Below are 7,003 nucleotides of genomic sequence, written 5' to 3' on the forward strand. Positions count from 1 at the left end.
CATACTTCCATTCAGAGGCATAGTAGCACAACAAAATCTGAATTAGGGCTATAGTAAAACAACATAATTTGAATTTTATGCACGACATAATTTATATTACTGCCATAGTAGCACAACATCTTTTGAATTAGAGTCATAGTAAGACTACATAATTAGCTTTAGCGCTGTAGTAGCAGAACAGTGTTTCACATCAGGGCCAAAACAGCACTACATCATTTGAATTAGAGTGATGGCACCACAACATATTTCGCATTAGCGCCCTAGTAGTACAACAGTGTTTCACATCAAGGCCATAGCAGCACAACTTAATTTGAGTTTGGCTTAGTGCAGCACAAAGGTATTCAGCGTTAGGGTTAGGGTTACCACTGTTCAATTGAGGGTTAGAGCGGCCTGAATGGAACAGGGTTAGGGTTAGGGTTAGCACTGTTTGAATTAGGGTTAAAGCAGCCTGAGTGACATGGAATTAGGGTTAGGGTTAGAGTTAGCACTGTTCGAATTAGGGTTAGCGCAGCCTGAGTGACATGGAGTTAGGGTTAGAGTTAGCACTGTTCGAATTAGGGTTAGCGAGCCTGAGTGACATGTCTCCAATCTCCTTCAGGTTGCATCTCCTGCATAGCACATAGTCCACCTGTGTGCACCTTCCTCCACTCTATACGTCACCCTATGATCCTCCTCCTTCTTAAAATACGTGTTCATCACTGCCATTTCCATCCTTTTAGCAAAATCTACCACCATCTGCCCTTCCACATTCCTCTCCTTAAAACCATACCTACCCATCACCTCCTCATCACCTCTGTTCCTTCACCTACATGCCCATTAAAGTCTGCCCCAATCACCAATCGTTCTTTCCTAGGTACACCATCTACCACGTCATCTAATTCACTCCAGAATCTTTCCTTTTCCTCCATCTCACAGCCAACTTGTGGAGCATAGGCACTGATGACATTTATCATCCCTTCAACTTCCACCTTCACGATCATCATCCTATCAGAAACTCTCTTCACCTCCACTACACTCTTACTGTACTTTTCCTTCAGAATCAACCCTACACCATTTCTCTTCCCATCCACACCATGATAAAACAGTTTAAATCCACCTCCAATGTTCCTGGCCTTACTCCCTTTCCACTTGGTCTCCTGAACACACAGCATATCTACCTTTCTCCTCTCCATCATATCAGCTATCTCTCCCTTTACCCGTCATTGTACCAACATTTAAAGTACCAACCCGAACCTCCACTCTCCTGCACTGCTCCTTTTCCTGCCGTCTCTGTAGACGCCTTCCTCCTCTCCTTCTCCTCCTTCGCCAACAGTAGCCCAATTTCCACCGGTACCCTGTCGGCTAACGATACCTGTGGCGGTCGTTGTTAACCCGGCCTCGACCGATCCGGTATGAAATTCTCCTTTGTGACCATCACACTTCACTGACCATCACAATTACATCACTGATCATCACACTCTCATCACTGACCATCACACTCATCACTGACCATCACATTCATCACTGACCATTACTGACCATCACAATCACATCACTGATCATCACACTCATCACTGATCATCACACTCACATTGCTGACTATCACATTCACGTTACTGACCATCACACTAATCACTGACCATCACGCTCACATCACTGATCATCACGCTCACATCACTGACCATCACACTCATCACTGACCATCACACTCACATCACGGACCATTACACACTCATCACTGACCATCACACTCACCACTGACCATTACACACTCATCACTGACCAACACACTCACATCACTGACCATTACACATATTACTGATCATTACACTCACATCACTGCCCATCACACTCACATCACTGACCATCTCATTCACATCACTAATCATCACACTCACATCAATGACTATCACACTCCCATTACTGATCTTTACACATCACTGATTATCACACACTCATCACCGACCATCACAATCATCACTGACCATTAAACTCACATTACTGACCATCACAATCACATCACTGATCAACACACATCACTGACCTTCAAACTCACATTGCTGACCATCACATGACCATCACATGACCATCACATGACCATCACACTCATCACTGACCATCACAATTACATCACTGATCATCACACTCACATCACTGACCATCACACTCATTACTGACCATCACATTCACATCACTGACCATTACTGACCATCACAATCACGTCACTGATCATCACACTCATTACTGATCATCACACTCACATTACTGACTATCACATTCACATTACTGACCATCACACTAATCACTGACCATCACGCCACATCACTGATCATCACGCTCACATCACTGACCATCACACTCATCACTTACCATCACACTCACATCACGGACCATTACACACTCATCACTGACCATCACACTCACCACTGACCATTACACACTCATAACTGACCAACACACTCACATCACTGACCATTACACTCACATCACTGCCCATCACACTCACATCACTGACCATCACCCTAATCACTGATCATTACACACATCACTGACCATTACACTCACATCACTGACCATCACACTCATCACTGACCATCTCATTCACATCACTGATCATCACACTCACATCACTGACCATCACACTCATCACTGACCATCACACTCGCATCACTAAACAATAGAGAGAAAAGGAGAAACATGTAAAGTGAAATCTTTGAAATCTGAATGTGGAGTAAAAGAAGCTGTAGGTTCTTCAGCTCCAGACAGTATTTTCAGGTGTTAATCTACTGGAAATACACTGATCATCACACTCATCACTGATCATCACACATTTATCACTGACTATCACACTCGTCACTGACTATTACACTCACATCACTGACCATCACACTCACATCACTAATCAACACACTCACATCACTGACCATTAAACTCACATCGCTGACCATCACACTCACCACTGACCATCACACTCACAATACTGACCATCACATGACCATCACACTCATCACTGACCGTCACATTCACATCACTGATCATCACACTCATCACTGACCATCACATGACCATCACACTCATCATTGACCGTCACATTCACATCACTGATCATCACACTCATCACTGATCATCACACTAATCACTGATCATCACACTCACATCACTGACCATCACACTCATCACTGACCATTACATTCACATCACTGACCATCACACTCATCCTTGACCATCACAATCACATCACTGATCATCACACTTAACACTGATCATCACACTCACATCACTGACCATCACACTCACATCACTGACCATCACACTCACCACTGACCATAACACACTCATCACTGACCATCACACTCAAATCACTGACCATGACGCTCATATCACTGACCATTACACACTCATCCACACCCACACTCATCGGATCCTTGGCAGAAACATCATACAGAAATGAACCTGAGATATTAGAGGAGTGGCAGGAGTTCTACCTCCCAGATCACATGTACATGCAGGTGATTGGTGTTTATAAGGAGTTCTCCTGTGACTCCCTCGATGATGAACTGGTGCTGATGGGGTATGAGGATAGAAAAGTGTTTGCTAATGAAGGTAACAGGCTCCATCTCACCAATAACAACCTTAAGGAACCTTTGAACATGGCCTCCAGTTCCCAGGAACCAAAGAGTACAATCGAGGTCAAAGCTTTGAGGACATGGTGAGATGGACTTCAGTGTTTCTAAGTTTAATTCCAGCTTCAAGAGCTTCCTGATTTTCAATCGCTCATATAAAACCTTTACATGATCAGAGATCATCGATCTTCACAAACCTTTTACACAATATCATCTAGTGATACAGAACACCATTTAGCATAATATTAGGAACAATAAGGAGAATTAAACATTATTCAATTATAAATAACACTTATTTATAATTAATATAATCTTTTTATTTTCTTGATATTTTGAGTCAGTGAGATCCCTTAATGTTTAAAATCAAACACTAAATACTTCTGATAAATCACACAGAAATATTATAACTTTAGTATTTAAATACATTATAGACTTACAGAGTGGAAGTGTAGTGTGTGTGTGTGTGTGTGTGTGTGTGTGTGTGTGTGTGTGTATGTATGTGTGGGTTTACAGTGTTTCATGTAGAACACAGTCATTAGTGTTGCACAAGTCAGCTCACTTTTAGTGTCGGTCTCAAGTCCGGATAAATGTGGAGGATTGTGTTATGAAGGACATCCAGCATAAAACATGGCTTTAAGGAGAGGAATGTGGAAGGGGAGATGGTGGTGGATTTAGCTAAAAGGATGGATTTTGCTAAATGGCAGTGGTGAACACGTATTTTAAGAAGAAGGAGGATCATAGAGTGATGTATAAGAGTGGAGGAAGGTGCACACAGGTGGACTATGTTCTATGTAGGAGATGCAACCTGAAGGAGATTGGAGACAGGAAGGTGATGGCATGTGTATGGTTTAGAGACAGTGGCATTGAGTAAAAGACAGGAGGTGGAGATGGAGGTAGCAGAGCTGAAGATGTTGAGATGTTCGTTGGGAGTGATGACGATGGACAGGATTAGAAAAGAGTTTATTAGAGGAACAGCGCATGTAGGACGTTTTGGAGACAAGGTGAAGGAGGTAAGATCGAGATGGTTTGGACATGTTCAGAGGAGGGACATGGGGTATATCAGTAGGAGAATGCTGAGGATGGAGACACCAGATAGGAGGAAAAGAGGAAGACCAAGGAGGAGGTTTATGGATGTGGTGATGGAAGACATGCAGGTAGTTGGTATGAAAGAGGCAGCTGTAGAGGACAGGGGTATGGAGATGGATGACCTGCTGTGGCCACCCTAATGGGAGCAGCGAAAAAGTATAGAGAAAGCGAAGAAATAAAAGTATTTACAAATAACCAAATAAATAACAAATAAATAACAAACAACTAACAATAAACAAATAAGCAAAAAACTAGAACACTGTGATCACTGTGAATTTACACTGAATGCTTTTATAGTATCATCATCATAAACTTGTTTGATGCTGTAGCGACTTCTGTTTTCCTCAGATCTTTTTTCCATTCATCCTGTCATCAATCCATCAAAGTAATCTGTCATTGTTTGTACTAAATGTTGTAACTGGTGGCTGTTGGAAATTGTGGCCATATTATTTGTAGCAATCAAGTATTTACTTCTGGCTTCAGTCTCAGCACAGTTACCAGGAGTATTTTTTATTTTTTGTGTGTTCAGGTAGAGAAAACAGCTGATTGCAGGTGAAACATGGTGGTGGTTTCACCTCGCTCAGGTTCTTCAATTTGTACACTCTACAGCTAACACCACGGAAGTTGTATGCGTTTTGGATCTCTAAAGTCATCTGGAAACACTGACATCACAACAGAGGCCACTTTGGGATGGCAGACATGAAGACAGGAAACAGCAGTCATGATCTTGTTGGCGATGTGACTTCCACAGGACAGAGACACTCCGTAGTATCCACACCTGCCACTCTCACAGATGCACATGACGGTGGGAATCAGAGGATATTGACCACCTGATTTGTGACAATTATGGAATAGATCAGGAAATATCTGCTTATGCACCACTGCAGCTGCATCGGTTGAGCTGTACAATGTTGTGGTCTGAGGGAAAAGACATCAGTGAAATATCGAGGGAAATAAAAGTCATTTTATTATTCTAACTGATTCTGTTTCACTGACCAGTTCCAGGAAGTAGGAGAAAGGTGTTTTGAGAGGAACATTTGAATGGCCCTGGGAAAGCTTCCATAGTACACCTAGAAATCTCGCCATCTTCTCTGGTTCGTACAGTTCTGGATGGATGTGACCTAAGAACAGGATGCTGTGGAGTATCTTGAGGAGAATTGTAAGAATATTATAAGAGCAGTGTGGGTGGGAGTTTGGGGATCTCTGTTGTGTAAGTGTGAGCTGATAGACACAGTTCTGTGTGATGGAGAATGAATGAAACCCAGTCAAAGATTCAGCACAATAAATAAGATGAATCTGGTACTGAATGATTTCTGGATTGTTTATTTTAACCCTCTACTGCACAGCGTTGCCCTCAGGCAACAAAAACTAATTCTTAAGCCCTAAATCTAGTGGATGTCTCTTTACATTTTTGCAATCAACCAGAACAGGGGTCACCAACCTTTTTGACACCGACTAATGTGAATGGCTACCAGTTTGATACACAATTCTGAAATGACAAATTTGCTCAATTTACCTTTTAATTATATGTTATTATTAATAATGAATGATATTTATCTCTGTCAGGGTCAAACTCAATTGCACATGGGGCCAAAACTCAAAGCACACTTTAGGTGGTGGGCCGAACAGGATTAACATTTTTTGAACACACTAAAACAATGTTTTTTTAACATAAATATGAATAAATACAGACAGGAATATTATTCCAGAATAAATAAACTTAAACGTTAAATAAATTGCTCTCCATAAAAATATCTCCTGTCAAAATTATACAAGTTAGAAATATGAACATGCTGCAAAAAAACCCTGAACAAATCATTAAAAATTGTGCTTTTAAGTAAATGTTAAAATTACAACAAATCAAATTCTTTGCTCTTATGACATTTTATAAAAAATTATCTTAAACTTTAAATAACTTAAAATATTTTGCTCTCCAAAAAAATATCTCCAGTGAAACACCAGACGTCTCACAGCTTCATCATTCAGCACTTCAGAAACTCTCCCTCAGTAAATAAGCGGCTGATGTTCCTCTGATTTCTCCTCTGTTTTCACACCAGCTTCACTTTGTGATTTTGCTCTGCTGAAATGTCAGATTCTTCTTTAACTCTTCTACTTTCTGTATCTTCTGCTCTGCATTCAGGTTTTTCAGCTTATCCTGATGTTTTGTCTCGTAGTGCGTCTTAGATTCAATTCTTCAATTACAGCCACATTCGCTCCACAAATAAGACACACGTGTTTACCGCCAGTGTCAGTAAACATCTACTCAGAATCCCATCGGTTTTGAATGGCTCTGTTTTCAGAATCAACTTTTCTCT

Source organism: Silurus meridionalis, chromosome 23 (assembly GCF_014805685.1).
Source record: "Silurus meridionalis isolate SWU-2019-XX chromosome 23, ASM1480568v1, whole genome shotgun sequence".
In the NCBI taxonomy this organism is placed as follows: domain Eukaryota; kingdom Metazoa; phylum Chordata; class Actinopteri; order Siluriformes; family Siluridae; genus Silurus; species Silurus meridionalis.